The sequence below is a fragment of the Podarcis cretensis genome (assembly GCF_951804945.1).
Source record: "Podarcis cretensis genome assembly, chromosome: 13".
NCBI lineage: Eukaryota > Metazoa > Chordata > Lepidosauria > Squamata > Lacertidae > Podarcis > Podarcis cretensis.
Genome location: NC_137182.1, coordinates 26,553,700 through 26,576,152, shown reverse-complemented (window position 1 = coordinate 26,576,152; position 22,453 = coordinate 26,553,700). Strand labels below are relative to the sequence as shown.

General features: G+C 46.7%; 1 long non-coding RNA gene across 1 annotated transcript; it reads left to right on the top strand.

Annotated features, from left to right (window-relative positions):
* Positions 1-13,794: 13,794 nt before the first annotated feature.
* LOC307200369 lies at positions 13,795-20,764 on the top strand. The gene is made up of 3 exons (XR_013832386.1): positions 13,795-14,689; positions 16,876-17,054; positions 18,527-20,764. It is a non-coding gene; the product is annotated as an uncharacterized lncRNA (long non-coding RNA).
* The last annotated feature ends 1,689 nt before the right edge of the window (positions 20,765-22,453 follow it).

Below are 22,453 nucleotides of genomic sequence, written 5' to 3'. Positions count from 1 at the left end.
TCCAGGGATAGGTTTCCATCTTTGTGTGGATATAACTCAATGAAATTTTGGTTCAAAGATCTTCCTTCCTTCCTTCCTTCCTTCCTTCCTTCCTTCCTTCCTTCCTTCCTTCCTTAGAATTCACAAGCAACACAAGGCTAGTATAGAAATAAATCTACCCCCAAAGCACAATTGTGGTAGGCTCTGGAGCAGGGGTCACCAATCTAAGGCCCATGGGTCGGAAGTAGCCCGCAGAGGTCATTTGACCGGCCCCCTGAACTGAGCCGCCCTCTCGCACACTGCGCTAAACCAGCACAGCATGGTGTGGGGACTCACTTCTGTGGCACCAAAAATTGTGTCTGCGCAGATGCTGAAAATCGCAGGCACACGCATGCGATCCAGCCCACAGAGTGACCTCCATGGACCGATCCAGCCCAGGCAAGATAAAACTTGCTGACCACTGCTCTGGAGTCAATATAGAGGTGAGAACCAACCAGGCTTCTCCTACCAATCCTTTCTTTTTGTAGCCAAGAGGACAGCAGACTTGCTATTTTCCAGCCTTCAGCTGCAATTCCGTGCATGGCTTTAAATCTCTCTTGCATGTTGCAGCAGGCTTGGCAGAGAAAACGGGGCTTCTATTTTTTAATTCTTAATGAGCATGACTATGTCCTATCAGTTCATCCCATTCTGCATCTAGGAGAAGGCAACACACACAGAGAGAGCGCAGCAGATGTCACTTGGCCATGAGAGTAATTTCTAAGGAATGGGGAATTGTAAGGTGTGTGTTGTCTCTCTAGGTGAACAGCAGCGCACTTACGTTCTTTCCCAGAAGGCTACCTGTTCAGGCCTGTGATTAGGGTTTCGTTTGAGCCGGGCCACGCCTTGGGACTGCAGGAGGACTCGCTCTCAAGTAAAACATGCACAGGAACTACGAGGCTGGGAGAAACATGACAGCCCTGGAGCGGGACCAGTTATCTTGAAAGCAAAAGCTGCTGGGCATGTACGGACTGCCTTTTCCTCATGATGAACATAGTCTGTTAACCCATCTCCCACAAAAAATCATTTGTAGGAGATGAGGGGTAAAGGATTCTAGTATGGAGTATGCAGCTGCCAGTTTGTGTCAGGGGCTGCCTGGATGAAGAGGAGTGGTGGGAGGCACAAGCTGGGCAACCCGCAAGGGAAAACCCAGAGGAGGAAGGCTCAGAGCCAGGGGATTGGTGGTGGGACACTGAGGAGAGGTCAGAGAGAGAAGATTGGGAGGAGGAGTTGGATGCTGAAGGGGCAGCAGGGTTTAGTGAGCAAGAAGAGCCGGTGACAGGGAGCGGTTCAGACTCTGAGGCTGAAGCAGAGGAAGGGGGTCAATATGCTGTTGAATAATCCAGGGAGTCTCCTGCTGCGACAGGCTCTCCTCCTGCCTGGTCTCCAATAACTTGCAGAGTAATGAGACTAGTGTAACAGAGGTGGGCAGACAGTTTGAAACTGCTTGGGAAACATCCGGGAGAGGAGGAGCTTTAGAGACAGTGGAGGTCAGGGACCTTTAGTCCTGGCAACTGCCCCATAGCAGCAAGACCTTCTAGGAAGGGTTGCTGAGACCATGAGGCCGAGCCGAGTTTGTTTCATTTCCTTGAGCTTCACTGGCATCAGACAGCTCCTTCTTTTCTTGCCAACCTGTGTCTGGCTCCAGCCCTGACAGGTTGGGTGCAAGTGATAAGTCCCAGAACCTCAGCCCATAAGCAAAGCCCATAGGAAATTCTGTAAACGTCTACACAGAAGCAACTCCCCATTTAGTTCATTTTCAGTGGTACCTCGGGTTAAGTACTTAATTCTTTCCGGAGGTCCATTCTTAACCTGAAACTGTTCTTAACCTGAAGCACCACTTCAGCTAATGGGGCCTCCCGCTGCTGCCGTGCCGCCAGAGCACAATTTCTGTTCTCATCCTGAAGCAAAGTTCTTAACCTGAAGCACTATTTCTGGGTTAGCAGAGTCTGTAACCTGAAGCGTATGTAACCTGAAGTGTATGAAGGGTGCTCATCAATGGTTCCTCTTCATCCTGGAGAAGAGTGACTAGTGGGGCGCCACAGGGTTCTGTCTTGGGCCCGGTCTTATTCAACATCTTTATCAGCGACTTGGATGATGGACTCAAGGGCATCCTGATCAAATTTGCAGATGACACCAAACTGGGAGGGGTGGCTAACACCCCAGAGGACAGGATCACACTTCAAAACGACCTTGACAGATTAGAGAACTGGGCCAAAACAAACAAGATGAATTTTAACAGGGAGAAATGTAAAGTATTGCACTTGGGCAAAAAAAATGAGAGGCACAAATACAAGATGGGGGACACCTGGCTTGAGAGCAGTACATGTGAAAAGGATCTAGGAGTCTTGGTTGACCACAAACTTGACATGAGCCAACAGTGTGACGCGGCAGCTAAAAAAGCCAATGCAATTCTGGGCTGCATCAATAGGATTATAGCATCTAGATCAAGGGAAGTAATAGTGCCACTGTATTCTGCTCTGGTCAGACCTCACCTGGAGTACTGTGTCCAGTTCTGGGCACCACAGTTCAAGAAGGACACGGACAAACTGGAACGTGTCCAGAGGAGGGCAACCAAAATGGTCAAAGGCCTGGAAACGATGCCTTATGAGGAACGGCTAAGGGAGCTGGGCATGTTTAGCCTGGAGAAGAGGAGGTTAAGGGGTGATATGATAGCCATGTTCAAATATATAAAAGGATGTCACATAGAGGAGGGAGAAAGGTTGTTTTCTGCTGCTCCAGAGAAGCGGACACGGAGCAATGGATCCAAACTACAAGAAAGAAGATTCCACCTAAACATTAGGAAGAACTTCCTGACAGTAAGAGCTGTTCGACAGTGGAATTTGCTGCCAAGGAGTGTGGTGGAGTCTCCTTCTTTGGAGGTCTTTAAGCAGAGGCTTGACAACCATATGTCAGGAGTGCTCTGATGGTGTTTCCTGCTTGGCAGGGGGTTGGACTCGATGGCCCTTGTGGTCTCTTCCAATTCTATGATTCTATGTAACCTGAGGTACCACTGTACTCCCAGGGAAGTGGGTACAGGATTGCAGCATAAATAATGGAGAGAGTGCCTCTGAGTAGTTGCGGAGTGCATTTTCCTCACTCAATGGAGGTGGTGCCCATGGGGGCTGGGGGGGGGAACAGTGGCAATGCTAACATTTGACGCTCCCTGTCTCTCTTTTTCTGTTCTACATCGTCAGTTGCAGCACTCGCCACAAGAACGTGACTATCTGGGCTGTAGAGATGCTTAGATTGAGGAAGATGACTTTTTGATTCCTGCTGTGGTTAGATGCTCACACCTCTCTCTCTGCCCCTCAGAACAGTGGTAACCCAATTTTGGAAACTGGCAATGGGAATTCTCCTAGCTGTTTTCTCCTCTGGGCTCTGTAGGAAGAGAGGAAACTAAGGATGCAGCTTTTGATAAAGCCTTGTTTTTGTGTGTGCCAATCAGGCAAGGAAGAGTGTGTGTGTGTGTGTGTGTGTGTGTGTGTGTGTGTGTGTGTGTGTGATGGGCCAACTGGCAGTGAAACACCGGTGGGAACAGTCTGCCTGTTTCTATGCCAAGGGTGCCAACTTCCCCAGGCAAAGGCGGTGCCAAGCCTGTTTCTGCTCTCGATGAGCCAGCTCCTGTGCAGAAACAAGCGAGGCCTTTCCCAAGCTCGCCGGTGCCCACACCCTGGCCCAGCCTCACCATGGCCTCCCTCCTGCTTTGCTGAACTTGGCATTTTTGGGTGCTGGCTTTGAGCATTGAAACCAGAAGGTTGAGTCAGTGCGTTCCCCCTCTGGGCATGGAACAAGGAGGGGCAGGGGCCTATCTCAGGGGTGGGCAGAGAGGCAAGGAGGCGGGATGGGTCATCTCCAGGCTTTAAATACATTGTGCCATGACAGTTGTTAATTTTAAGCAGGCTGGCATGAAAGGATCCGGAACTATTGCTCACCGCAGTCAACGCTTGTAAATTGTTTCCAAGCCCACAAACAGGTGACCTAATGGTGTGGACAGTAACTCCTCTGAGCACATGCAGAGGGCATTTTTGTTTGTTGCTGTGGAATCACAGCACATCCCACACAGAGCTGTCTGAGGATGAGGGCTAGGCTTTTCGATCTGAAGGCTGCAAATATCTGTTGGATCCCAAAGCTTCTAAGAAACAGACCACTGCCAAGAAACAGGGCTTGCTGGAGCTGGCATCCTCTTCCCTGCCTCCTCCCCACCACACCTAGTATCTGAAGCAAGCCAGCAGTAAATCACACCCTGCAACTTGGAGTTAACTCTTTATTACCAAAAACACAATTGGCATAGAAGTGTCAGGCCTCATGAGCTGATTAACCTTCTGATCAACAAGCCCAAGAGGCTCAGTGGTTTAGACCACAGTGCCACCCGCGTCCATACCCTAATGAGCACAGACACTCATCTCCAGCAGGTCTTGCCCCATGAAGCAGTTGCTGAGACTGATGGTCCCCACCTCCCCACAGCTGCCTAAGTCTCCTCCTCTCCAGGGCTTTCTCCAAGCAATAAGAGGTGAGGTCTGCACATCACCGATCTCTCCGCCCTTTTCATACCTCTTCTGTTTCTGGGAGATCAGGGGAGAGAAAAGCTTGTCGCAGGAGGAGACACCTGTGACTCTTCAGCAACCTGACTCATCTCTGCCTCTTGACCCTTCTGCTCTTCAGCTTCTGCCCCTCATTCTGGACTTCTCTCTGCCGCAGGCTCTTCCAGCTCACTAAGCCCTGTTACCTCTTCAGCTTCCCTCTTCTCACTCATTGTCATCCCACCATGACGCCCTGGGCTCTGAGTCTTCTTCTCTTGGTAGTTCCCCAGCTGGTGCCTCCCACCATTTCTCTGTGTCCAACTAGTCCATAACACACAGGCAGTGGGCACATTAGCAGCTTCTGTTTGTTTCATGCGACTTTTTAAACATCGCTGTACACACAAGAGAGTGGGCTGAGGATGTCTCCAGCCACCCAAACTCCTATCAACAAAGCTGTCATCTGCACATGCGCAATAACTGTCTCAAATGTGTGCACCTCTGTAAACCAAATGTGGCTTAGGTTTTCAAATCGGACAGAAGTAGGTTTGCGGGGAAATGCCTCAAAGAGCAGCATTTCTCAAGAAGCTACAGGATGCATATGGATTGCGGCTAATGTCATGTGCACTCAGCTTCAAACACTAGCAGTGGGAGCACACGAGAGTCGGAGTCAAGGGTAAAGCATATGCAGCCAAAGAGTCAGAATTGTTCCCTTAAATTCCTTATTTGGGGGAAGCAAGGTGCTTTAGACGTATGGTGTTGAGGCTTTCAGAAACGGCTGAATCTATAACTAGCAGTTTATGGGACTGAGACCGCACGTCGAGGCTGACAACAATCGTTTTTAAGGGAACTGAAAAGTGGTTCGAGGGAGCTTGACTTTTCTGCAGCGCGCGCACGCGCCTCTTTTGTACCGCTGTCGAGCAGGTTTGGCAGGTTCCTGAAACAATGCAAAGCCCTGCCCGACCTGTTTTACCCCCGGAGCCAAAACTGGAGCGAGTCTGCACGCCGGGAGCCTCTTTTCTGACAGCCTTCGTGTCTCTCGCAGGATATCAGTGTCAGAAGAACGAGGAAAGGAGGCAGGAGAGCGCTTTCCTCGATCCCACCCCGTCGAGTCTGCGTGAAGTGGAATGCGATCCCAGGCAGTTGCTTAAGGTCAGGCTCGTCCTTCCAGCCCCAGGTCCCTCCTGGCTCTGGATTCCTGTTTTTTTTTGTTTGTTTTTTACACCCACGTCTCGGTGACGCCAAAGGAATCAAAAACATCTGTGGATCCGTCCCCGCCCTGGCGCACACGCCTAAGTCTTGGACTTGACAAGATAATATTTATCTCCGCCGTTGCCGCATGAGCCGTTCCATTGCTTTCCCTCCCAATGCTCTCGCGTGCAAATCTTATCTTTTGCAAAGGCAAAAATGCTCTTTTCCTGGTGCTCGCCTCGCCTTTGAACGCTCCCCCCCCCCCTTTTACGGATGGCCCCGTGAAAGACGCGCCCGGCCTCCCACGGCTGGGCCTGAACTTCCCTGACCTGCGGCGCAGGGGCGCGCAATAAATAAATGGCTAGTGGAGGCACGGCTCATTATGTGTCACACAATCACACACACACACAGAGGAGCTGGAGATGCGACAGCTGGCGTGTCTGGAAGATGAAAGCCTCGCTAGGCGCGGGATCTTTTTGATGGCGTCTTCCTTTCTTCCGGGGCGCACGCTGCGCTTTTGCGCAGCTACAAAGCGCTTTGAAGCTTCAAGGCGCTCGCTCCTAACTTAGGGCGGGGGAGTGGGGGAGTGCATTCTGATAATTGGGTCAGGCGACTGCATTGTAGCACCCCCGAATCTGATCAAGAGAATTCAGACGGTCTCTCTCTCTCTCTATCTCTATCTCTCTCTCTTTCTCTCTCTCTCTCTCCGTTTGGTTTTTCTCGGAGCTGAGATGACAAGGCAAGCGCGCACATCCTTGCCACGCCGATTCCCCCCTCCACATCCATCCCGCTTCCTGTTCCCGCTCCAGTCGGCCTCCCCCTCCCACGCCTTGTATCCTGCCCCAGTTTAGATTTCTAAGGAACCAGCAGGGGGGCCAACTTGAATAAAATATTTGGTGGGGGGCAGGTAAGCCCCACCCTGCAGAATCGATCACAAGAAGCGGAGCACGCACACTATTTGAATGGCAATGGCTATCACCTTTGTGGGGCACGGCCCCATCGAATATTTCATTGGGGGGCGGGCAAAGGGACCTTGGCCCCTAGGAACTGTCTCCTATGGGAACCAGGGAGTCTTCCAGGCTTCTAACTTTATCATGCTATGCCTCCAGCCTCTCTGCTCTTATATTCACTAGAACTTGGAATTGTAGTTTCTTAATGGGTCCGGGGATTTTAGCTCTGCGCGGGGGGTGGGTGGGCGGGGGGTGGACTATGGTTTCACATTCTGGTACAATTAAAGTGGTTTGGAAGGCCTTGTGCAACAAACCTGCTACCACCTAAAAAAACAGAGTTTTGCTGTAAGCTGCAGGAAAAAGCAACTGAAAAGTGTGGGATAATGATGGCTTGATGCAACCTGTTCTGTCTTCCATGCAAACAAATCAGAACAAGCGATCATCCAGTGCAGACTTTGTGCAAACAAATCAGGAGAAACAGGGAAGCAGGTTGTCTCAGAGAGCACCAGAGTCTTGCATTGCAGGTGTTCAGGTGTGCGTTTCCTGTATCTGAACTGGAAGTGTGGAAAGGGAGTTGACATTTGCAAAACAACGACAAGCACCAAGATGGAGGGAGCCAGACAGTAACAGGTGAAACCAACTAATTCTAGTTGGGTCTCCCCCCTCCTCCTTGCTGCGTTCTGCAGGGGCTAAACTAAGCTCCAGGACCCCTCCTAAGGGTGACAGCCAGGGCCATCCCACCACTCACCCCACTCTGCCAGGCTGGATACAAGTAAGAAAGCAGGCAAGTGGTTGGTTGGTCCATTTACCCTATTGGACCAGTCTCCACTGGCCCAGAGGTTTGCATGCCATATCTGCCACACCCATAGTGGATGCACACACGCCTTGTTTTTTTCCATTTGGACAAGCCAGTTAGGTAAAGTCTATCGCAGCATCTTTTGCCTCTGGCAGGGCCCACAGGCCTGGAGCTGTGAGGATCCTGCGATCCTGCAACTCAAAGGCAGCCATTTTTAGCAAGTGCAGAATTCAACATCCAGAGAATTTCAAGGTACTTAAAAAAAAGAGCATTTTTTCTAGCCTTTCCAGCTGTCAAGATAGGAGGATGAGGGTGGGTGGGGGGAACCATGTGGTGAAAGCAGCTCAGTACATCTAAAATCTCAGCAGACAGTTTGGTGGACGTGAGGCAGGCAAGGCTGCAGTGCCTCTTCTCATGACTCGCAGAAGCAGAATGGATTATATGCAAAATAAGCAAGTATATGCAAATGTGCATGATTTGCATAATATCTACGGGTCAGCTGTTCTTTCTGCAGAACTTTGGATATATATATATTTAAGTGCAGAGCATAACATAGCAGTGTTATCGCAGACATGCAGACTGCACGATTCTGCCACTCACATGAAGCCTGATGGGACCCTTCCCTTCAGATCAGAATCTACTTTTTGGCAATGCATAACCCTTCCGCCTTATTGATGCTACAGTCAGAAGATAAAGTTCACGGGCAATCCTCCCAGACCAGCACACTTTCCTACTTGAGAGAAAAAGATGTAGATAATTGCATCATCTTTTTTTCATCAGAAGAGGAAAAGAAGTTGGAAGGGAACAGATTTTGAGAAGCAGAACTGTTAAGCCAGTGGTATCTACCGCTCATAGGGCAGAAGGCCAGGAGGCCAACAGTAGGTGGCGCTAGAGCTGCTGAAAGGCAGAGCCACCTCACCACTGACTGGTTGTAAGTAAGAAGATAGGCAGGTCTGGATTAGGTGAGGTCAGACTGAGACTAGTGGAGCCCGATTCACCCTAATGGACCAGACTCCACTGGGTTAAGCAGATCCTATTTACTTATTTATTAAATTTGTAGACCGCCCTTCATCCATACATCTCAAGGTAGTTCACAACATAAATATATAAGATAAAAAACCCAAAATACATAACAAAAATGAACCAATAATCCCCCTCCCACAACTCATTTAAAAAGGCATTAGATGTCAATCAACCAAAGGCCTGGTTGAAAAGGAACATTTTTGCCTGGTGCCTAAATATATGTAATGGAGGCGCCAGACGAGCCTCCCTGGGGAGAGCACTCCGAAAACAGGGAGTCACTGAAGAAAAGGCCCATTCTTGTGTTGCCACCCTCTGGACATCTTGTGGAGGAGGCACATGAGGAAGGGCCTCAGAAGATGATCTCAGGGTCCGAGCAGGTTCATATGGATCCTCTCAACCCCACACCGTGCCTATCCTGTGGGAGCACGGGAAAACATTTTGAGGCAGGGACAGAAAGGGGCAAAGTATATTTCTAAGTGAGTGAGTTGTATGCCACATGCTAAGATTTCTGAAAGTAAAGAAACAACAAAGGTATATGTTACTGAAGTGTCCCGCAATGGGGCAGGGGCTTGCGGCAGGGTGAGCTCCTTGTTTGGATTGGGGCACTTGCCCTCCTCCCCACACCCTGGCATTGCCCATATTCCTTCCTGACATTCACGGCCTCCTGAGGCTTCCTATTTAGCATGGGAAGTATTGTATTAATTTTCCTGATTATAACGCTAGCACTTCTGTTTTCTAACATTCCCATTTGTAATACAGTACAGTGGTACCTCGGGGTAAGTACTTAATTCGTTCCGGAGGTCGGTTCTTAACCTGAAACTGTTCTTAACCTGAAGCACCACTTTAGCTAATGGGGCCTCCTGCTGCCGCCACACCACCGGAGCACGATTTCTGTTCTCATCCTGAAGCAAAGTTCTTAACCCGAGGTACTATTTCTGGGTTAGTGGAGTGTGTAACCTGAAGCGTATGTAACCTGAAGTGTATGTAACCCAAGGTACCACTGTACAGTACCTGATGTTATGCAACTGCACCTTTTTTTGATCAATATACAGTGGATGCTCAGGTTGAGAACGTGATCTGTGCAGGAGGCACGTTCGCAACCCACAGCGCCGCCTCTGCACACGTCCGGGTTACGATTCAGCGCTTCTGCGCATGTGCAAAGCGCCAAAACCCGGAAGTAACCCATTCCAGTACTTCTGGGTTCCGCACGGTGCGCAACCCGTTGTATTAAATTTCATTCATAGCAGTGAGTGTGGTGACACAAGAATACACATCCGTGAACAACTTCCCTGCTCACTACTGCTCCTCCATGATGCACCCATGAAAACAGCAGGAAATAACAGATTTTGTCACTTTGCAATTTTCTGGCTTAATGGGGTTGCAAGCAGATTTTTTTCTGGAGGCAATTAACATGGAAATAAGCGCTAAATTTCCACTACATTCCACTAGATTTCCAGAAGTGGCTTTCACATCATGTGAAAGCTCAATTATAATACGGAAATTAAGAGTTAGGGAAACACTGGGGAAATGGAATAAACTGTAGTGTGAATGCAGCCTCAGCTACATTTGTTTTTAAATAGAGAGGACAGCTTAATAATACAAAGCCACCACTCATTGTCAGAAGGAAAAGTCAAATATACAGAGCAATTCTATACAGTTACCTAAGCATAAGACCAGCTGAAAACTGTAAGACTTACTGCTGAGGGGGAAAATGCATATTGCTGTCTTCTTTTTCATCTGGGCTGGATTAAACGATTAAAAATAATAATACAAATTTTAACATGATGAGGAACTTGGCAGCCAGCTTTCAATTGCCTTGTTTTAAATCAATCTACCCAGCTTTCATGTAGGAATACTAATGACAGCATTTATATAGCACTTTAATAGAAATGTAATAATGAAATGCAAGGAAGATCCCTTTTCATTTATGTATTTATTCCCAGGTTATTCACACTCTGATTTTTCACACTAATTTCCCAAAGTGGCTCACATTTAAAAGAAACATAACAGTAAAATGCTATATTAAAAATTAAATGCATTGCCGTATTTTAATCCTTATAACAGCCGCCTGAATGGGTAGGCAGGTGTCTTTCTCAGCGAAGCTGCTGGAATAATGGGTTGCCTAAGGACAAGCAGAGGGAGTTTGTCATGGAGGAGACATTGAAATGGACGACTTCCTGATTTGCACTTCAGTAGCTTAGGCTCACTGGAGGCCTGGTCCATTTGGATGAATGGGGCACTGCCCCACCAACTTCAGTCTGGCCTCAGCCACCCCCCACCTGCCTGCCTTACTATATCCAGTCCAGGGGGGTGGCCCTGGCTGTCATTTTCCTGCTTAGTCTCAGTGTTGCCCCTTCTAGAATGCAGGAAAGTCAACAATGGGGATGAGGCTGGACTCAGTTGGCTCTGCCTGGCATTGGCTCTGCCTCCACTTACTGTAGGGGCTCCCTGTCTTCTTCCCAGTGAGCCAGTGTGGTGTAGTGGTTAACAGTGGTAGACTCGTAATCTGGTGAACCGGGTTCACGTCTCTGCTCCTCCACATGCAGCTGCTGGGTGACCTTAGACTGGTCACACTTCTTTGAAGTCTCTCAGCCCCACTCACCTTCAGGATGAGAACAGAAATTGCTTGGCGGCGACATGGTGGCAGCGGGAGGCCCCATTAGCTAAAGTGGTACCTCAGGTTAAGAACAGTTTCAGGTTAAGAACAGACCTCTGGAATGAATTGAGTTCTTAACCAGAGGTACTACTGTAATAATAATAATAATAATAATAATAATAATAATAATAATACCCCATCCATTTGACGTTCCATTCTCCAATGAAAACAGGGACATCCTAAGGAAAAGCGAGGCATTCTGGGATCAAATTGGAAACTGATGGCTTTTGTAAATCTGGGACTGTCCCTGGAAAATAGGGACACTGGAGGGTCTGGGTCAGGACATGGCATGTAGGCGTGTTGCTTTTAAACCGTTTCCACATGGACCGTGCTTATGAAGGAAATGCCACCATCCCCTGCCCCAGTTGCTATCAGCTGGGGAAAGGAATCTTCCATTGATGCCACAGGGAGCTTTCCTGTCTGGGCCAATAGCAGAAGCTGCAAAGCACAACTGTGACGGCAGATGAAAAGGTTAAGCCCTCACCCTTGCTCCCCGCAGTTCCTGATTAAAATCAAGCCACACGCAGCAGCTAAGTATACAAAAGAAAATAAAATGGAAATGCAGTTGATTCATTTACATCACAACTAGTTCGGTACTCCAGTCACTACATCAGTGGCGGAGAATTTGTGGTGCTCTAGATGTGGCTAGATTCCTGCTCCTGTCATCCCGGACAGTTGGCCATGTTGGCTGAGGCTGATGGGGGCCGGAGTCAACATTTGGAGGGCCACAGGTCCCCCACCCCTCACTATACTATATCCGCTCTTGAGCTTCAATTTCAGTATGCTCAGAAATTCCATATTTTACACCAACGCCAGCTTCAAAACAGCTTCAGCAATCAAAGATTGCCATGTGGAAAACCCACATCTAAAAGGCCCATGAATGTTGATTTCAATCGACCGCTGTCACCTTCAGTTGTTTGCAGTTCTCATTGGCCACAAGAGAGATATATCACTACAGTTCCACCCTAGAAGACAATTCATCCACTTACTTCCATTTTCTCTCTCCCCGTCGCACCCCCACCCCAATCAAACTTGTCTGGAATTCTGAGGAGGGAATGAGAGCCTTGAAAATGGTGGGCTCTTCAGGGATCCCAATTTCTGGAGTCTTTGGCTTCTTTCATTGGAACACAGGAAGCTGATAATGACACCCCTGCCAACCCCATGAAATAATTTTGAGCTTCATTTGATTAATCACACCAGCTGATTGGTTAAGGCCAGCGCCATGTTTGAGTATCCAGCCGTCTAGCCGTCCTTGCATCCAGTGGCTCCCAGTTCCTGTCAGTGAACGCGGAGGAGTTTGGCTTCCAACCCACTTCCATTGCTGCCGGCCTCCCCTGCCCCCATCTTCCATGCTTTCTCTCCCTAAGCTCCGCCCTCGCTCATCAAATCAGCTTCCCCCAGGGAGCAGCAACAATTTCGTCTGCGGAAAGAGAAAACGCTGCAATTTCCTTTGCAGAGAAGATGCAGCCTTCAAAGCGGCCTTTTCATCTGAGGGTGGCAAGCTTTATGTTCAGCAGCTGGGCCTTCTCTGAGGGCCAAAAAGGGGCACGCGACCTCTTGCAGGCAATGGGGTGGCGGAGAGGAAACGTGGTTACCTCTGGGGTTGCGTAGCTGTGCGCATGTAATCTTGAGGCTTAATATAGACAGCCTCTCCCCCTCCCCATTCCATGTAGTGCTTCTATTAATAAACAATAAGGCTATGGAGAACTGAACCCCCTTGGCTGTGGCGGCAGGGCTGCGTTGCTGAATTATACATAAGCCAGGCACAGCCTTAACTGAAATTGACTGCGCCTAATGCACTGCTTGAAATATTGACGCTGATCGTTTGCTCTGGATTAACATCTTTCCCTGCCTGCGATGAGATCAGCGCTGTTGCCCGCGGCTCCCGATCTGCAAATGTGACAAGCTCACCCTTTGCTTTTAACCTTTAGCCCAGCACCGTTGCCCTTGAGGATCGGCTGTCAGGGCCCTCGAGGGCATAGCAGAAGCTTCTTCGCTTCCATTTGGAACTTCCCACAACATGGATGCAAGGAACCGGAGGAAGGGGCTTCAGTTTGGTATTTTGTGCTCAAGCCTCCTTCATTGCGTTGGCGGTGTGCATTCTAACACTGAACTGCACATCTTGTTTAGATGGAGTGAGTGACTATTCCAGGTCTGATCTGCTCCAGAGCAAGGGGCATCTTCCGAACAAATGCTGGAAGATTCAGGGCAGACAAAGAAAAAAATACTTCTACCACATACCCTCCAATATTTCTCCAATGATAATACAGTCGTACCTTGGTAGCCAAACGGAATCCATTCCAGAAGTTCAATCGACTTCCAAAACATTTGGAAACCAAAGCGCAGCTTCTGATTGGCTGCAGGAAGGTCCTGCAGCCAATTGGAAGCCGCGGAAGCCCCGTCAGATGTTTGGGTTCCAAAGAACATTCGCAAACCGGAACACTCACTTCCAGGTTTGCAGCATTCGGGAGTCAAAACATACGAGTGCCAAGGCGTTTGGCTTCCAAGGTACGATTGTAGAGATGTCCCCTTCAACATTTCTCTGATGAAAATAGGGATGTCCTAAGGAAAAGCAAGACATTTTGGGATCAGATGAGAAACCAGAATGGCTTCTGTAAACCTGGGGCTGTTCCTGGAAAATATAGGAAACTTGGAGGGTCTGAGGTCATAGGCACATGCTGAATCACAAGGCCTGCTGCACTGGTACCTAGAGCGGTATCAAACTGGCTGCACCCCTAGCTTTTCTGAAAATAGCAGTGACTTGAGTTTTTGCCTTGGCAGATGGGATGCTAGAAGAAAGTGCTCCTCCTTCTAAGGTCAGCTTCTGTTTTTGGTTGTGGGTTGTCTCTGCAGGACTAGGAGTGGGGAGTCCTATGGGCTAGCACAGGGGTTCCCAAACTAAGGCCCGCAGGCTGGATAAGGCCCGAGGGGCTCGTTTATCCGGCCCACAGCGACCCCTGCTGCCCGCTGCCGCCACCCACTCTTACCGGCACTGCGCTGTGCAGCTGCCCACTTCTGGGTCGGAGGAGCACCAGAAATAGCTTGTGTGCATGCACAAGCGTTGTGCGCATGTGCAAGCGTTATTTTTGGTGCACATCTGGGTCAGAGGAGGCCCATGCACATGCGCACAAGCTATTTCCGGTGCTCCTCTGATCCAGAAGTGCGCCGGAAATGGCGTGTGCGCACGCACTCCCCCACCCTCTGGCCCACCGAGCAATCAGCGCTGGAGACACCGGTCCAAGGCATGGTAAGTTTGCTGACCCCTGCTAGCATTCCATGGGACGCCTGGGGCCATACACCATCACCGAAGAGCCAGAAACCTTTCCCTAGACTGGAGAAGAAGCAGAGGTGTGGCAGGGCCACTCTGTTTGGACTCTGTCTTGTGCTTTGCTTATTTGTTTCACTTACTCCCCTCTCTTCCTTGGAAGGTTTCAGACAACTTACACCCAGGCAGCTTACATCAATGCCTGCTTAGCTTCAGCAGTCAAAACCTGCGTCATATGCCTTCAGGCTATTTATCTGCTGTTTCCACTGCCAGGTAAGATGGGTAGCTGGAGATTCCCTTTGTCCGACAGACAGATCCATTGTTTATTTCTCCTGAAGATTTGTGAAGCCATCCCTAAAACCCACATTCCGTGCTAAAGGGAGAATCTCTCTGCAAATACTGGCAACGTAACCCACACTCCAATCCCTCCTAGGAAACATTATTTCAAGGGAGCTGTGCAAAAAGTGTTTTGAAATGAAACCGGAATGAAAGAAGAATTCAATTCCTAGGTGCTGTTCTTTCCTCTATTACACTGAGGCTGTTGATTTGTTTATTCTACAAAAGGTTTAAAACAAATTCCCTCTTCAAATGATTTAATATGTGAATGTCCAATTGGGACCAGGCAGAGAATGCCTAGCCACCATTTTCTCTTCTGCATTAAAAAGGGTGAAACATTCACATAAAGGGCACATCCTTTGGTACTTTCGAGTGGGATTCCATCACATACTAGCAAATTTGGTTCATGCCATTGAAGCTCTTGTCCATGGGTGGGCAAACTAAGGCCTGGGGGCCAGATCCAGCCCTATCGCCTTCTCAATCCGGCCCGCGGACGGTCCAGAAATCAGGGTGTTTTTACCTGAGCAGAATGTGTCCTTTTATTTAAAATGCATCTCGGGGTTATTTGTGGGGCCTGCCTGGTGTTTTTACATGAGTAGAATGTGTGCCTTTATTTAAAATGCATCTCTGGGTTATTTGTGGGGCATAGGAATTCATTCGTTTATTTTTTTTCCCCAAAATATAGTCCGGCCCCCCACAAGGTCTGAGGGACAGTGGACCGGCCCCCTGCTGAAAAAGTTTCCTGACTTCTGCTCTTGTCCAGCTAACTCACCCCCCCCCCAAAAAAAAGACCAGATATTTTGCTAGAAGGAAAGTGATGTAAAATGCAGCAGGAAGTGCTTACTTTGACACAATGTCATCTAGTCTTCCTGCAAGGAAATCGGAGTGATTGCTCATTAAATAGATAACTTTCTCTGAACTCTCTGCAAGCAAATTGGGATGAGTGTTAAACAAGCAGGATGCATGGAAGCACCCACTGGCCCCACCCAGAGATTGCAAAAGAGGCTCAAAGGTGGTGTAAACCAGACATATGGAATTGCTCACACCTATCATAAATCAAAGGCTCTGATTTTGGCAGTTTTGGCGGGGAGGCCTTTGGTTTGAGAACCCTGGTGCATCCAGTTTCTTACAGCTTTATCCCAGAGAGTTGTTCATGAGTGGTTCCACAAGACAAATGTATATATACCTTTTGCTCCAATTAAATTATCTCCCCCACTCCCAAAGAATCCTAAGTGTAGTCTGCAGAGAAAGTGGAGTGCCGGAAAGAGGAAATTCATCATAAAAAAGAGGACAAAAGAGGCCATGTAGACTTTGCATGCGCTCAATGTGTAGATGCAAATTTAGAAATAACCAGTGTAATTTAAATAAATAAATAAAAAGTGTTGCCATACTGGGGGAAATCTGTAAGCAAATAACCTGTATGCCTGCTGAGCTGTGTGCTAACTGTTGACGGGCAGTTTCAAGTCCCCTGCTTCCTTTCCCTTCTTGGGGTTCTTATCTGAACGTGAGCCAGATAACCCTTCAAGCAGAGGACCATCTTCTGTAAAGTAGGATACAAGATCAGCACTGAAGTCAGTGCACTCTCACTTGCTGGCTCGAATCAGTAATCAGTGTTCCGGTCATCACAGAAGCAATCGGATCCCTGAGGATGTCTGGAAATGCCGTGCGTGAAAGGGCGCGTTTGGCCAAAGACAGCTTTTCTCTCACCATAGCACTGTGATGGGAAAAGGTTGCGGGGGGGGGGGGGCAAACTTTTCCAAGCAGGCACTTAAAGTTACAAGGGGCCTCTTGTGGCCGGCAACTCATTCTCCAAGCTACACTTGTCTTTCTTTTTTTATTCAGTTAAATGGCAATTGTGAGAAAACAGGAGCAAAGTGGCACAAGAAAATATGTTGGCTTGTACAGTGTGGTTTGGTAGGATACTGAGGCCAGTGACTTTGTGGCCAGCCACTGGGAGTTGACATCTCAGGCTACTTTTTTTGCCATTAATGATTTAGGAGCTTTCTTCATGAAGCTAATGGGCTTTGTGGTTTCCCATCTTCCTGTTAACGCAGCCGAACAATCGAAGCTTTTAGCGTGGTGTGGAGGGGCTGGTACTTGACGCATCTTCCTCCTTCCTGCAGGCTGTTGCTGCGCTAGCAATCTCCTGATCACATTGCCTGCTATTGTCCATTGTGTTGTGACAGCAGAGCAAAGGCAGGGTTGGGAATGGAGCAGTGCAGCCTCCACCCAGGGTGGAAGAACCAGACTACTGGAACATTATCTGTCTTGCCACACCATAGAAACTGAGGCATAGCTGACGGTGAGAGTTCTGCAAAGGAAAGACGGCCTCCTGTGTCCTTTTACCAATACTGATTGTAACAATTTGTCTAAGTGTGGCACACACTTTGAAAGAGACAAGGATTTTGATGAGATGTTATCAGCCGCAGCATGGAGAACAAATTGTGGAATGTCAGGGAAAGCCCAGAACCTAATTGTCAGGGTAGGAGTTTGGTGGACTGGATTTTTACTAAAGTCAAGTTTGTCTCTTGTTCCTGACTCGTGAGGTACTGGTTATGCTCACAAGTGGAGGTAGAAAAAGTGTGTGTGTTTGTGTGTGTGTACAGTGGTACCTCTGGTTCCAAACGGGATCCATTCCGGAGGCCCGTTCGCAACATGAAAAGCCCACAACCTGAAGCACCGTATCTGCACAGGTGTGCGGTGCGATTTGGCACTTGTGCGTATGCGCAAAGTGCGATTTAGCACTTCTGTGCCTGCACGAGCGGCGAAACCCGGAAGTAACCCTTTCTGGTACTTCCGGGTTGCCACGGCACACAACCTGAAAAAACGTATCATGAAGCAAACGTAACATGAGGTATGACTGTATCTGCAGGCAATTGTGCCTTTACATTTTAGGCCAGGCATAGGAAAACTCTGGCCCTCCAGATGTTTGGGACTACGATTCCCATCATCCCTGACCACTGGTCCTGTTAGCTAGGGATAATGGGAATTGTAGTCCCAAACATCTGGAGGGCCAGAGGTTTGCCTATGCCTGTTTTAGGCACTACAAAGCACTGTCTTTCTGCACTAGCAGGCAAAATGCACACACAAATGTCATAGGGTTGTAGTCAATGCTGGTCATACTCAGAATAGACCCAGTGAAATTAATGCAGCTAAATTAATTAACTTCACTGGGTCTACACTGAAAAGGACTAGTGTTGAATACAATCTTACACGATATCTTAGGAATGGCTCCTTTTCTAGGCAGTTCAGGATTCTTATTTGGGACACTCCTGTTCTATAAATAATTCCTCCCTAGGTCCATAGGGTAGGCCAGCAAATGAAATTATTTGCTTAAATGGCCATAGGCTGTTGCAAATCTATCAAATAGGTCATGGAAAATATTAACAAACATGAAAGCTGCAAAAGCATTCCAGATGAAAAAATAATTTCATAGCATGAAACATCAGGTGAAGAATAGTAATAATCATAATAGTGATAACTAATGTTAAAACCTTAGCAATCTCTGTAACCAATTTGAAAAGGGCTACGAATGAATTCAGTGTTTCTTTTAGTTTCACACAATGCAGAAGAACAGGCAGTATCCCAGAAAAACTCCAGTTCTTCCAGAGATCACCTCCATCTCCGACAAACCTGTGGCTCTCCATAATGGACTGCTTCATGCCCTAGTTTATAGAAAGCTTGATGTTCCTCATTATGCCTCAACATTACAAGGTGTTTTGTCCTTGAGCGACCTTCATTAAAATGTGTTCTCACCCTCATTTTCAATGGCAGGAACGGAGCATTACAATAAGGAGCTACTTCAAACACCACTTTCAGCAGGTATTTAAAATGAGAGCAGGATTCAACGTCTCAAGGAGCAGGAATGTTACCCATGCCACGTGTCAAAGAAGAGAAGGTCTGCAATAATGCACTCTGAAACAAAGCCCGCCGGGTTCATTCGAGGGGGAAAGGACACCGTAGGAGGCCAAAAACCATCAGAACCACTAAGCTGTTTTAAAATGCGGAGAAATTTCTTCTTGACCCTAAATTTGACTACCATTTACTCCCTGGGCATAGTAGCTAAATGTGGCTGTTCCGCTGCACCGAGACACACTGCCGTAGCCCTCTAGCTAGCTCATGAGGCATTCTGCGGGGATGAACTGACCCCGTCTGAGCCTGATGCTTCTTTGAATTCGGGATTCTTGAAGCTTTATCTTCAAAGGCCTTAGATGTAGACCAGCTATAGCCTATTCCCCACCGCGGATTAGCAGCTTCCATTGAACTCCGCAGAGGGAAGGGCAGACAGGCCTTGTGTCGCGCAAATGCTGCTGTGCATTGATATTTTTTAATGGGGATATGAACTGAAGCCTGTTAGGAAATGCAGTTATAATTAAAGCACAGCTCCCAGAGGCTGTCTAAGGCACCAGCGACTAAGTGCATTGGCAGATAATGTCATTATTTGGCCGTTGCTTAACATAAGGGGGTGGGGGTGGGGGATGGGGAAGACAATTCTTGTCTGCCGTCCCTGGGTAGGGGATGTAACACCAGGAGCCAGACAAAGAGAAATGCTTGCCTCTTGTTATCAATTGTCGTCCAGTTGATTAATCAGTACATAGAAGGGAATATGAGGAAAACAGATACTCCGTGAAAATCGTAACCGTGTAAATTTGCCAAGCCAGTGGCTGAATTATGTGGTTTTGAGGTAATGCGACCCCATCAAACAAAACAGCCACCAAGTCGAAGAAAACTTGTCTTGTGTCAATTGTATTGTTCTGTAGCCATATCTGTTGTCCAAGTGGCAGCATGAAATTCAAAACAAGAAATTTTAGGGCTTGCGTCTGCTTGGAAATCACATATTCTCCCCTGCACGTCCTTTTTTTTAAAAAAAACAAATCCTAAATGGGTGGTGGCTGACTATAATTATATTGTAGTACTGAGCAGAATATACGTTGCACATGTTAAAATGCACTTTTATTTACTATCATTGCACATGTCCCTGAGCTATGGAGTTGCATTGAAAAACAGGTTCTGAACTACATATACCAGGGGTGGTTAACCTTTGGTCCTCCAAATGTTGCTGGACTCCTAGCATCCCTGAATATTATTCATGCTAGTTGTGGCTGATGGGATGTGGAGTCCAACAAGGATGGCCACAAAAAAGCCACCCCTTCTTGAGCTGCAGCTAAAGCTAAGCCCTTCATGTTTGCCCCAGAAAATAACAGATTCTTGACTAATCAGCTTCCTTTGGCTGAAAGTATATAAACATACAATATTGTGCTGAATGCAATTATGTTTACTTTGGAAAGGTCCACATGCTTACAACAACACTGCTTCAAGATGCCAACATATTTAACAGAACGTGTCTTTCAAAGCAGCTGAGTAGCTCTGGCATCATTGGCAATGTCCATATGGACTGAATCAAATTTTGCAAGTGCCCTTTACCATGGTCACTTTCCAGACAATCTGTTTATTGAGTATTCATCCTGCTTGGTTTGCAACAAATTTTACAGGGAGGTTATAGAATATTGTGTCAAGCCATTGTTATCTCACACTTTCTAATGCATTTCCTTGCCGCCTTCCTTGAAAAAAATTCACTTTTGGGGGGAAGTGGGTTTGTTACGCAAGAGCCTAAATCCACTTTAATTGTGCAACCTGAATTTCCTGGCAATTCAACTGAATCATACTCAAAAAACAGCAATATTCTGGAAGCACCCCATGTCATGCTGTTTTTAACACAGTAATACCTGCTTACTTTGTCTAGAGGGCCTACTGAGACTTAAGCCTATGAGCAAAATTCATTTTTAGCTAAAACTGGAAAATTAATGGGTTTTTGTTGTTGGATGGTATGATAATCAGGTAAACAAGGCAACAGACACATTTCCTTAACTAGCAAATGTATCTAAATCACATTTGCTGATTTTTTAACATGAAGTTATTTTTTTGCATATATTCCATTTTTAAAAATATATAATATGGTTTAGCTGTGTATAGCTCCAAGTTCTTCAACTAAAATATTTGAGTAAAATTATTCTCAGCCTAATTTTCTTAACTAGAATTTTCTTTTAAATTTGCTATTGAATAAAATTAATTATATTATTTTATAAAATTACCAGTTATGTTGTTTGAGTCTTTAAAACAAACAAACAAACAAACAAACAAAACAACAACCCTACAATCCCAAATTAGAAAAGTGTTTAGTTTGACAGTTTCTAGATACATAATTTACTATACTTGTTTTCCCTTTAGCTGAATTTCAGGTGCAAAATTTGGAATATTAGAAAAGCCGAGTATGGATTCCAGCTTTTTTTTCAGGTTTTGAATTTGTTCAAAATGTTTACTGTGTTTACCTGAGCGAAAGTAAGCAATGTTAGAAGGTCAATCTGCAAAGTTTATCTGTACATCCCCATTGGAAAGCAAAGTAATAGAACACAGCAAAGTCTACAGTGTGGGTTTTCATACCCTTTAACAATGCCAGCATACTAACAGTTTTACAATTCTCAGTGGGTGACCTCATCCATGCAGAATTGTGATGTTCAAAGACCCGATCCCTGAGTGCATTGAAATGAAAGATGTACATGAGCAACTAGAAAACTGACCACAGACAGGAATATGGAACACAGGAAATCTAGCTACTAGCTAGAGTGTCTGCAGAGGTGCAATGGGATCACGTACTTAATTATACATAATATGTGCTTATTTAGTTTCCACATTGACAAGCTATGAGTAACACTGTGACTATTTCATCCCTGCACTACCAACTTTCAAAGCCTTTTTAAATGTTCGTGGATAGCGACAAACACCTGAGGTATTTGGGACAAGTGTTACTATATCATTATATGTATAACTACAAGAAAGAAGATTCCACCTAAACATTAGGAAGAACTTCCTGACAGTAAGAGCTGTTCGACAGTGGAATTTGCTGCCAAGGAGTGTGGTGGAGTCTCCTTCTTTGGAGGTCTTTAAGCAGAGGCCTGACAACCATATGTCAGGAGTGCTCTGATGGTGTTTCCTGCTTGGCAGGGGGTTGGACTCGATGGCCCTTGTGGTCTCTTCCAACTCTATGATTCTATTCTATTCTATATATATTTAAAGAAAACACCTATATTGTGCTTCTAATAGCACCTGCCTAAAATGAAAGCCCATTGCAATAATATCTGTTGGGCAAGGAAGCATTATCAAATCAGCTTTGTTTGCAAAAGATGGGTATAGAAAGGGCTACAGTGCATCAGGAATGTTAAAAGGTTGAGGCTTTCAAAAAGTTTCTCTATCAGTAGTCTCTCTATTGGTCTTATAATTCTGTGTGAAGTTCTCCATTTCTGGAAGCAGAACAAGGCTACCCAGACCCCCAGCCAGTTCAGGCCTCTAGATCCCATAAGGAGGTGTTCTTATTTTGCCAGGATTCAAACATGCTTTTATTGACACTGCTGCTCTGTGAGTTCAAGAGGACTTTGGATAGAGAAGAACCTTTAGGAAATCAGAAAATAACCTTTGCTTAATCCTGGCCTTTGTATTGTCGCCTGAAGAAGAACATCTAATATCTAGAGATGCTCACAGTTTGGCAAAGCTCAGGGACAGTAAAGTTCAATGCTACAAAATAAATACTAAACATGTTTTTTCTATTTGACCTTGTTCTTCATACTTGGTGCATACTGCATAGTTAGTATGTTTAATTAGTCTTCTCAATGGGTTTTCCCCACGAAGCGGTGTACAAACTTTGCT